Raw genomic sequence first — 12,295 nt, 5'->3', positions numbered from 1 at the left:
CACGCACACTTTTTCTGATCCTTACATGGCAATCAATGAATAATAAATAGGGGCCTTGGTTAGAGTGCACAGTGCAGTGTGTGTGGAATTCCATTCACTTCCATATCCCCCCCCTCCATCTCTCTGGCATTGTCTTTGGGACACAAGGACACAATGGGACAGGGAGAGAGAGCGAGTTGGAGAAGACGGTGTCTGCATCCCAAATGGGGATGGGTCAAAAGTAGTGCACTATATAAGGAACAGGGTCCCATTTGGGACACAGCCTGTGTCGTCACACTGGAGTGACTCCAGAGCAGCGGCCATGTGGTGGGGATGAGAAAAACAAAGGGCCTTGAAAGAGGAAGAGCGAGAGACTGGCGTCACCCAGTTAAAAGGGAACTATGGTTACAGTGTCTGGGTTCAATTGTGCAGACGGAGCATCAAACTCTCTCGTACAATGAGATGAAAGAAGAATTACTCATGAAAGTTGCCATTCATTAGACTTTGGGAGTCGATAGACAAAACTGACAGTGTCACTGGTTACAGTTTGCACTTCCTGCTTGGAACCCAGCTAGCACATAACGTTCTGAGAACCAAATGTAGCTTCTTTTTTTAAAGAGCGTGTTTGTCCTATGGTTATTTTGCATACAACCTTCCCATAATGTTTCCTTCAGGTTTTCTTAAGGTTCTATTTAAAAAAAGTAATTTTCTCCAATTATTCAGAGAACGTTAAGAAACAACGTTATTCTGTGTGAATTTCTGTACTTCTAAGAATGTTATTTAAAAACATACATCCGTTCTCAGTGTCAACAAAACTCTATCCTCTATCTTGTTAAGTGTGTTCAGGTGTGTTGGCCGCACCACTAATTGGCCACACCTGATCTTAATGAATGCTTGTTTCCTTTGAAATCGGGTCTGTTTGAATTTACAAAAATGCACAGTTTTGTAAGAGTTAAAAAACATTGAAATCTCAGAACATTAAAACCCAAAAATTAACTTTCAGGGAACCATGAAAAAAAACATTCTCAGAACCTAAACTCTCCTTGCAATCAAAACATTTTTGTTCCCAGAACAGGTGAAGATCTCACTTCCGAGGCCTCCCGAGTGGCGCAGCGGTCTAAGGCATTGCATCACGACAGACCCGGGTTTGATACAGCTGACCGCGAACAGGAGACCCATGAGGCAGTGCACAATTGGCCCAGCGTCGTCCTGGTAAGGGGAGGGTTTGGCCGGCCGAGATGTCCTTGTCCCATCGCGCTCTAGCGACTCCTTGTTGCGAGACGGCCGCATGCTCACTGACATGGTCCCCAGTTGTACGGCGTTTCCTCCGACACATTGGTGCGGGTTGGCTTCCGGGTTAGGCGATCAGTGTGTCAAGAAGCAGTGAGGCTTGGCAGGGTCATGTTTCTGAGGACGCATGGCTCTCGACCTTCGCCTCTCCTGAGTCCATATGGGAGTTGCAGCGATGGGACAAGACTAGCTACCAATTGGATATCACGAAATTGAGGAGAAAAGGGGTGTAAAATACATCAAGGCTTCGTTCCCAGAAGCAATACGAAAACAAAAACGTATGTTCCCACAACTTCAAAAGAACCTAATATGTTTGCTAAATGACTAAAATGTACATGTTACAGTTAGGTTGCTTCTAAAACTAAGGCTATAGCTAATACAAATGGCTGTGGTATTTAAAAAAAAAAAAAAGAGTCAAACCTAAGAGAGAGAGAGATGCCACCCGTGCGCGTGTGCGTGTGTGTGTGTGGGGAACAGGAAGTTGTCAATTCAACTAATCAAACCCAGCAGCACCACTTCAAGCAACAAAAGGGAAGTCCATAAAGCAGGCCTGACAGATGTCAGCTAGCCTCAGACCCACACTTCATTAAGTGCTGCTCACAGCTAATAAACCAGAGGTGGAGAGGAACACTGGGATTTGAGGCACTGGTTGGGTGCAGGGAGAGTTGCCATGACAACCCAGAGACCTTCCCTCGAGAACTATGGTGAATCACTAAAACAATACCGAAATACACTACGGAAAAAGGAACAGCACGTCAGAAATCAGCTCAAAGTAATTGAAGAATCCGTAGACTAAACCACTTCTGGGAAAATTGGAAAACAAAGAATTATCTATCCAAAATGGAGATGTTTGGGTAAACCACTTCTCCAATCTTTTTGGCTCTATAACAAAAAAACAAACAGCAAAAACATATACATGATCAAATACAAAATCTTTGAATCAACTATTAAAGACTACCAGAACCCACTGGATTCTCTAATTACCTTGAATGAAATACAGGACAAAATAAAACAGCTCTCCCACCCAAAAAGGCCTGTGGTGTTGATGGTATCTTCAATGAAATGATCGAATATACAGACAACAACTTCCAATTGGCTATACTAAAACTCTTTAATGTCATCCTTAGCTCTAGCATCTTCACCAATATTTGGAACCAAGGACTGATCACCCCAATCCACAAAAGTGGAGACAAATTTGACCCCAATAACTACCGTGGGATATGCGTCAACAGCAACCTTGGGTAAATCCTCTGCATTATCATTAACAGCAGACTTGTACATTTCCTGAGTGAAAAAAAATGTACTGAGCAAATGTCAAATTGGCTTTTTACCAAATTATCGTGTAACAGACCCCGTATTCACCCTGCGCACCCTAATTGACAAACAAACAAACCAAAACAAAGGCAAAGTCTTCTCATGCCTTCTTGATTTCAAAAAAGCCTTTGACTAAATTTGGCATGAGGGTCTGCTATACAAATTGATGGAAAGGGGTGTTGGGGGTAAAATATACTACATTATAAAATCCATGTACACAAACAAGTGTGAGTTTAAAATAGGCAAAGAAACACACACATTTCTTCCCACAGGGCCATGGGGGTGAGACAGGGATGCAGCTTAAGCCCCACCCTCTTCAACAGATATATCAACAAATTGGCAAGGGCACTAGAAAAGTCTGCAGCACCCAGCCCCACCCTACTAGAATCTGAAGTCAAATGTCTACTGTTGCTGATGATCTGGTGCTTCTGTCACCAACCAAGGATGGCCTACAGCAGCAACTAGATCTTCTGCACAGATTCTGCAAGACCTGTGATGGTGTTCCAAAAAAGGTCCAGTCACCACAACCACAAATTCCATCTAGACACCTTTGCCCTAGAGCGCACAAAAACAAATACATACCTTGGCCTAAACCTAAGTGCCACATGTAACTTCTACAAAGCTGTGAACGATCTGAGAGACAAGGCAAGAATGGCATTCTATACCATCGAATGGAACATAAAAGTCAACATACCAATTAGGATCTGTCAAAAAAAATACTTGAATCAGTTATAGAACCCATTGCCCTTTATGGTTGTGAGGTCTGGGGTCCGCTCACCAAACAAGATTCACAAAAAACACAAAACTGAGACTGCATGCAGAATTCTGCAAAAATAACCCCAGTATACAATGTAGAACACCAAATAATGCATGCAGAGCAGAATTAGGCCGATACCCGCTAATGATCAAAATCCAGAAAAGAGCCGTTAAATTCTACAACCATCTTAAAGGAAGTGCTTCCCAAACCTTCCATAACAAAGCCATCACCTACAGAGAGATGAACCTGGAGAAGAGTCGCCTAAGCAAGCTGGTCCTGGGGCTTTGTTCACAAACACAAACACACCCCACAGTGCCCCAGGACAGCAACACAATTAGACCCAACCAAATCATGAGAAAACAAAAAGATAATTACTTGACACATTGGAAATTATTACCAAAAAAAACAGAGCAAACTAGAATGCTATTTGGCCCTGAATAGAGAGAACACAGTGGCAGAATACCTGACCACTGTGACTGACGCAAATTTAAGGAAAGCTGTGACCATGTACAGACTCAGTGAGCATAGCCTTGCTATTGAGAAAGGCCGCCGTAGGCAGACCTGGCTCTCAATAGAAGACAGACTGTGCACACTGCCCTCAAAATGAGATGGAAACTGAGCTGCACTTCCTAACCTCCTGCCCAATGTATGAACATATTAGAGACACATATTTTCCTCAGATTACACAGATCTAAAGAATTTGAAAACAAACCCGAATTTGATCAACTTCCATATCTACTGGGTGAAATTGTCACGACTACCGCCGAAAGTCGGTTCTTCTCCTTCTTCGGGCGGCATTCGGCAGTCGACGTCATGTCTTCTAGCCATCACCGATCCACCTTTCATTTTCCATTTGTTTCGGTCTCGTTTTCCCGCACACCTGGTGCATATAACCCTCTGTTCCCCCAATGTCTGTGTATGGAATTGTTTGTTGTAAAGTGTTTGTGCACTTCAGACTGGTTTGCGAAGGGTTATTTCAACCCATATTTTGTTGTTCTGGGTGCAGTTTGTTTTGCCTCATTAATCTGCAAGGGGTTGTTACCCATTTCTGCTCTCCTGCGCCTGACTTCCCTGCAGCCAGTCACGCACCTCTTACAGAATTCCACACCGTGAATATGGAGTCAGCAGGAACAGGTGCCCCTGGTATAGGGGTCGAGGAGCGTGTCCGGGAGCACGCGGAGATGCTCAATCCATCTCGGCTCCGCCACGGACCGCATCGTCCAAACCATGGACCGCTGGGAGAGACCGTTTCTCCAGCGCCTCCACCAGCACAACAGGGGTCTCCACTACTCGCCCCCCCCCCCCCCCTTCACCCGGTCCCAGTGGGATTTGTCTCGCCCTTCCCCGGGAGTACGATGGGACAGCTACACGCTGTCCCAAGAGTGCTCGGGGAGGTGTTTTGGGGTTTCCGTTGGTGCTACTACAGTGGAAAGTCCAGACCGTGCGCATTCCCCCCGAATATTCCGATTTGGAATATCCAAAAAGGCGACTCAATTACCACCCCATCGTCGGGGGGATTGTGTGATAAATTCCCTGGTAGACGCCGCACTTCCCAGGAGTCACGTGTATCCCGTCACAGGCGGAAACGGTGGCTATGGAAACATATGTCAGGGGTACAGTCGGTCCTCTACTTCAACCGCCTCCTCGAGTAAAAAAATGTGTGAAGGGGGGGGGGTCTGCGCCCATGTATTGACTATCGAGCTCTTAAACAGATCACTGTGAAGTAGAGTTACCCGCTACCTCTCATAGCCACAGCGATTGAGTCAATGCACGGGGCACGCTTCTTCACGAAACTAGATCTCAGGAGCGCTTACAACCTGGTGCGTATCCGGGAGGGAGACGAGTGGAAGACAGCGTTCAGTACCACCTCAGGGCATTATGAGTACCTCGTCATGCCGTACGGGTTGATGAATGGGTGTAGTGGTGTATATCGATGACATTCTGATATACTCCACTACACGTGCCGAGCATGTGCCGAGCATGTGTCCCTGGTGCTTGGTCGACTGTTGGAGCATGACCTGTATGTCAAGGCTGAGAAATGCCTGTTCTTCCAGCAGTCCGTCTCCTTCCTAGAATACCGCATTTACACCTCAGGGGTGGAGATGGAGAGTGACCACACTTCCGCCGAAGTCAGTTCCTCTCCTTGTTCGAGCGGCGTTCGGCGGTCGACATCACCGGTGTTCTAGCCATCACCGATCCACCTTTCATTTTCCCCTTTGTTTTGTCTTGTTTCCCCGCACACCTGGTTTCCATTCCTTCATTACTTGATGTACATATAACCCTCTGTTCCTTCCATGTCGGTGTTTGTTGTAAAGTGTTTGTGCACTTCACTGGTTTGCAAAGGATTATTTCAACCCGTATTTTGTTGTTCTGGGTGCAGTTTGTTTTTCCTCATTAAACTGCAAGGGGTTGTTACCCATTTCTGCTCTCCTGCGCCTGACTTCCCTGCAGCGCACCTCTTACAGAAATACCACAGTGTGACATCACAGCAGCAAGATTTGTGACCTGTTGCCACAAGAAAAAAGGTCAACCAGTGAAGAACAAACACCATTGTAAATACAACCCATATTTCTGCTTATTTATTTTACCTTTTGTACTTTAACCATTTGTACATCGTTACAACACTGTATATAAAAATAATATGACATTTGTAATGTCTTTATTCTTTTGGAACTTCTGTAAGTGTAATGTTTACTGTTAATTGTTATTGTTTATTTCACTTTTGTATATTATCTACTTCACTTGCTTTGGAAATGTCAACATGTGTTTCCCATGCCATTAAAGCCCCTTGGATTGAATTGATAGAGACAGAGAGAAATGTCTTAATGTTTACTATTCATTTTTGATTATTTCCCTTTTGTTTGGCTATTTCACCTGCTTTGGCAACGTAAAGAAATGTTTCCCATGCCAATAAAGCCCTTTGAATTCAATTGAGACGTTTTTTTTAGAAGTAGTACGGAGCTGCGGCTCTGAATATTGTTTCTTTATCCTATGTAATGTTTTCTCAGTGAATTTGGTGGGTGTTGTCCCCTGTTCAGAGAAAGTAGTCATTGAAGTTTAGATTTATGCCCTACATCCTGATATTACCAGGTTCTGACCACTAGACGGTGCTGTTCCTACTATTAGGTGATTTGTTAAAGGGAACGTTCACCCAAATTACAAAATTGCATATTGCTTTCCTTACCCTGTAAGCAGTCTATTGAAAAGGTACGACAGCAACCTATGCTTTGGTTTTGTTTACTCGGCCACTGTTTCGAATGCAAACTTTTTAGCATTTGTGGCACAAATCCACCCAATAACAGGAGCAGCGCCATCTAATAGTCAGAACCTGGTAATATCAGGATATACGATGGGAAATAAAGCTAACAACTTCAATGACTAATTTATCTGAATGGGGGGGGGCACCAAATTCACTGAGAATTCATTACATAGAATGAAGAAGAAAATGTAAAAAATACTCTGAGCCATACCTCTATACTACTTGTCACACAGAGAAGCGATGCGGTATACTCGCTGTATACTCGCTGTATACTCGCTGTAGGAATCCTCATGTCTTACTCATTGTTTAGAATTGCTTCGGGTCCAAATCGGAAGTTAAGTACTATATTTCTTGAATGTTATCATTTAAAAATGGCCAATGTAGGTGCAATCAATTAGCTACATTTCACAGAGATCCAAATTATATTTCAACAAAATAATGTTGCAGGAACACTAAATCTTATCTGTTTTCAACTACAGAAATGATTTCAGAACAATCTGAGAAGGTGAGTGTTGAAATCCTCTTTCTTGTGCTTTTTGAGGTGGAGAGACAGAGAGAGAGAGAGAGAGAGACAGAGAGACAGAGAGAGAGACACAGAGACACAGAGAGACACAGAGACACAGAGACACAGAGAGAGAGATGCGGAGGAGTGCGAGTATCGACACCCCAAGGCATCTGCCCCCAGAGAATGACTCAGCGGAACACATTATCGCACAGCATCTGTCCAGACAGACTGCCACACACACGTCCAACTTTTAACGTGTTCACACGTGAAATTGAAGAACTACAAGCAACTCTTATGGTGATGCAATAAGATCAAGGTGGATGAATCATGTCTAGAACCAGCAGATCAAAAAAAATCATACCGCAAGATAAACATGAACGACAAGCACTGCGTTTGGAGTCCTCTGAGCTCATAGGCATAGATTTAACGAGCGAGTTGAAAGTCCTTGATTTAAAAAAGGCTTTTAAACCCTAATCTCAAAGTCAAATTGTCTACTGAAGGACATTTTTCCTGCTTTTAGAGAATCCACAATCTAGTCAAGTGACCTGAATGGGACCTACCGTTGAATACCCTATGGGGTGCTGTTTTATTTCCCCTTGCTCACCTCTGGCCATAGGTGGCTGACGCGACAACTCACGTTCAAACACACGCAGACTGTTTAGGCAGCAAACCCAGCTGTTTTGTTGTGGGTTGCCCTGGCCCGTGTGTCGCCAGCGGGCACTGCCTGGGCTTTTGTTTTTTTTCTAGTGGCACCTGAGATCAGGGCCTCTCGGTGCCTCAACTATCCACCCATGACAGAAAACACCCGGCGTAAAGCCCATAAGGCTAGTCTCCTGTTTACTGTAATACAACCCCGGCAGACAGACACGTCAGTGTACTGTGTGTCTGAGTGTGTGTGCCACCCTCCCCAGTGCATTCCTACGCTGTCTCTCGTCTCTTTCCGTCACAGCCAGGGATAGTCAGTGATAACATGACATGGAAGGCTGGCTTCTGCTGTTGTGGATGAATCGAGGGAATGACTTGGGTTCCTGTCTGTGGCAGGCCCTCAGGAAATGGTGGCCCCCTTGTTTTATGGGAATCTTGAAAAGGAGGGAGAGGTGACACAATTCACCCATTGAAAGCCCTTTGAAAATCCACACACAGGCAGACACACAGTTCTTTGACAACTCAATGCATACAAAAACACATAGAACAAACCAACTGTAGTTCTGCAAGAACAAACGTAACACACACACACACAGACGTCCCCTGCTGTGGATAATCTAACAGCATAGAGAGTGGTGGGGTGTTGTTATTCCAGCATTGTCCGCTCCACCAGACAGATCTTTGTTTAATCAACAGATAGTAGCCTAGCTTCTGTTTCCTCAACCCAAACTCTCTCTCTCTCTCTTTCTCTAGGGCTGGTCAATCACAAGCTTACTTTGCTGGAGGTTTCAGCACGGACAAAACTATGTCCACATCCCCATCTATTTCCAGCTTAGGACCACACTGTCCACGGAGGCTGAATAAATACTGCTGGACTTAACACCCTTTTCACAATTTGGCCGTTAAGGTTTACCCAGAGGACCACCGATTGGAGGGGAGGGATGGTCGTTAGGGGAGAGCTCAGTGGGAGAGGACATAGGAGTAAAATGGGCATTATGACAGTCCTGCTGCTTCTGTGGCTTTCAGTGGCCTCTACCTGCAGTTCAGGCACATCCATTCACAGTATAGTTACATTAGTGCTTCTGGAAGCCTAATTCCCTCCGTTACCTGGCAGCTTGGCGATAAAGTGTGTGTGTGGCTTGTGATGGGGGAAAAAAAGCAAGACTGCAAGGGGAATGACAACATGAGTTCATTTGTGTCCGTATCCACAGTATGTGGCTGTGTGCTTCCAGTATGTATCCTGCATGTTATATTCCTCACCGTTTACAACACGTGTATGTATGCAAGCGAGTACTAAGTAGCGGTGTACTCATTATCATGGGTGTGATGCCTGCCTGTGGAGCCATGGGCTCATCGTGACAAAGTTTGGCCAGAAAAACAGATCTATCCCAGTGGCACAACAGTGCATACAGCAGAGCACCATCAGTTAGACCAACAGCTGTGTCTGAATATAGACCAGCCAGATGAAAAACTCTGGGGGTTTGAATAAAGTATTTCTTTCTTATTTTAGCCTGCGGGCCAATAGTGGCGATAGGGTTACAGATCTGCAGGCCCAGTGATGGGCAGACTGATAGACGGCACCAGGGAAGCCATGAGGCGGGGCAAGGGGACGTTCCGCTCCAGTTCTGTCAGTCTGACCGGGCTCTCCACTGGGTCTCTGTCCTCCAGGAGGATGGCTGTGTCCATGGTGAAGGAGGCACGCATCATCTTCTCTGCTCGACTGCCACTGACTGACTGCCTGCCTGGTTGACTGCCTGCCTAGTCGACTGCCTGCCTGATTGACTGTTCAAGACCAGCAAGAGAGGCTCCTCAAATCAACTGTTAACAGGTCAGAATCTCTGGGATGCTGCTTTCTGAGAAAAAAACTGTCCATTTGACAACATAGTTGTCATCTTCTCAAAAGCTAGCATTTTTACCTGAGTGTGAGAAAGGAGGGAGGAAGTGATAGAGGCAGAGGGAGGCCTGAGACAAAACAGCTTGTCAGTATTGCTGGAGGGCCTGGTCAGGTCAAAAGTTAACACAACGTCCAAATGGCATGAGTCTGGAGCAAGAGTCTTCGAGACATGAAATTTGTGTATGGAATTACATTCCAAACCTGGGCATGTGAAGGTCGTGGTTATGAGAAGCCAGCTATGTTGTCGAATGGACAAGAATAGTTATCTCAGAAAGCAGCATGCCAAAGCAACGGAGGGCAGGCAGCAACACAGATTTAAAGAGCGACAGAGCAGAGAGAGATTTCTCCCAATTCGCACCAACTGTCATGGATGAATATTTCACCAAAGGAGAGTGAAGCCCAGGCGACTGACTAAGATTGTGGGTAGGGAAGGGAACCTGGGTGAGATGTCTTAGGTTCAGTTCAGTGCCTCTGGCCCACATTAGAATACCAAGCAGCACAGACTCAATAGTTGCATAGACCTCCTGACTGGAAAATACTAACACAGAATCTCACTGACAATGACGAGCTGTTGAAATGTCTTACATTTACATTCTTCTTAATGGTCAAGGTTAGCAATCCCTCCAGGATTTGTTGTGATATTTGCAACAAAGATCTTTGATTTTGCTGCAGCAATTCTGACTTTTGCAATAATTTTGTCCAATTTGTGATGAAAATACACTGACAAGGGAAAAAGTTTGTTGACGTGTGGCTTGATTGAACCGTATCTTGAGGTAAAACGTGCAGTGATTGGTTGAAATTGCGAGCTCTCTTTTTGTACTGCAGTAGTGGGTCAATTTTTAGGCTAAAATATTGCAATGATTTGACTGTTTTTAATGCAGTGATTGGTCAAATTTACAAGCCCTTGCATAATATGCGGGGAATTGTTGATTTTGCTAAAAAATTGGAGCACGGAATCCTGGAGGGACTGGGTTAGGTTCTATGCCTAAGGGCACCTTCTGTTCTATGCAGAGCCTGAAACAAGCGCTAAATATTATAGCTAGCATTGGAGCCAACTTTAGCACTAATGCTAACAAGCCCGGCTACACATTCTTTCACTATTCATATTGGAACTTACAAGGTCTTTGCTACACAGAAGGGCCAGAAAATTGACTCCCACAGCTCCGCTAAATCAAAAGAGTCTTAATTCCCAGCACTCATTCTCGGGAAGACCGGAAGGTCACCAAGTTCTCCTCTTATGTAATCAATCAACCTCTGTTCCTCTTCTGACTGAGGGTACATTCAGAAAGGGCCCGTCCAGATGAATGACGACAAGGGGTGATCCACAACGTGAAAGAACACGATAGTGGGATGTCAAGGACAGTTTCAAATCTAAAATGTGAGAGATGACTTCAGAACATCTCTTAATTCACAACGGTCCTTAACGTCAATGACCAGAGCAGTACAACTACTTCGATGTTTCCACGGCATTCTTGACACGTCTGTCTCATGAAATGAACAAGACTACTTGGAAAGGTCGTACTGACAATAAGTCCAGAGTTACTGAATACGACACACCCCTGTAGCCCTAACATTACCTACAGGTCTCCGACATGGCTGTCAAACGTCTGACAGCTGAGCAGAGCTGACAGGGGTGTAATAAACCTGGGTGCTGAGGTCTTGACGATTTCGTTTTCTGAGGCCTGAGGTTAACCAGTAGTAGAGGTTTATCTGTGAGGATCACAGACTAAAAAGCCTTCAGGAGAGACTCATCTCTCACGTCACCAGGACTCAGATTTACAGCGGGCCTCCAACGCCACTCAAATCAGGTAGCCTATCAGTTAGAGCACTAGGCCAGTGACCGAAAGGTTGGGGATTCAAATACCTGAGCCGACAAGGTGAAAAATCTGTCGATGTACCCTTGATCAAGGAACTTAACCCTAATTTACTCCAGGGGTGCCGTACTACTATGGCCGACACTGTAAAACATTTCTCTGCATCTTGTATGTGACAATAAGCAACAAAAAAAAATTATGTAATCGAAACCTTCCTGTTATGCACTGACTATTACTGTACTGAACGTCTATGTAGTTACTAGGTTTCTCGAAGGGGCAATGGCTTCTACTGGCACCTTCGGGGAATAGTAATCTAAATCACAATCACGAGCTGCTAGCTGCATTGACACACAAGCAAAGCCATCAAATCTCCAACTTCCCAGCTACGTTTACATGCTAGCAAAGCCATCAAATTTACACTCAAATTGTATATCTCTAACTTGCCTTTGTCAACAAAACGAATGTCAGAAACAAGACAAATCTATAGTGTGTTTTCTGTACTGAATGTTCTGTTGTCGAAGTAACAATTAAGATTGTCAGTGTTAAGAGGTCCATAAAGCCTCTTATTGAAAGTGCTTAAAACGCTTAATGTGGTTTTAAAGAATTTAAGCCCCTTATTTTGGAACGGATTCAGCCAACAACATGAATTCGACCCGTTATGAAAAACCTTCCATTGACGGTGATACCACAGCAAATTATGCATGTTGCCTAGTAACCAACTGGTAAAAGAGTCAAAATGCCCACCAGCGGCATCCACACATACATACTGTATACACACATCTGCAATGTTGTTTAGTGACACAAAGGCACTGTTTCAGGATACCGGGAAGAGAGGAAG

General features: G+C 44.7%; 1 protein-coding gene across 10 annotated transcripts in view; it reads right to left on the bottom strand.

Moving 5' to 3' along the window:
• Positions 1–12,295, bottom strand: part of asap2a (ArfGAP with SH3 domain, ankyrin repeat and PH domain 2a) — a 95,780-nt gene that overhangs the window by 51,382 nt on the left and 32,103 nt on the right. The gene's annotated exons all lie outside the window — the stretch shown is intronic.

This window comes from Oncorhynchus mykiss, chromosome 25 (assembly GCF_013265735.2).
Source record: "Oncorhynchus mykiss isolate Arlee chromosome 25, USDA_OmykA_1.1, whole genome shotgun sequence".
NCBI classification, from domain to species: domain Eukaryota; kingdom Metazoa; phylum Chordata; class Actinopteri; order Salmoniformes; family Salmonidae; genus Oncorhynchus; species Oncorhynchus mykiss.
Note: the sequence above shows the minus strand (reverse complement) of the source record. Positions and strands in the feature narration are given on the sequence as shown.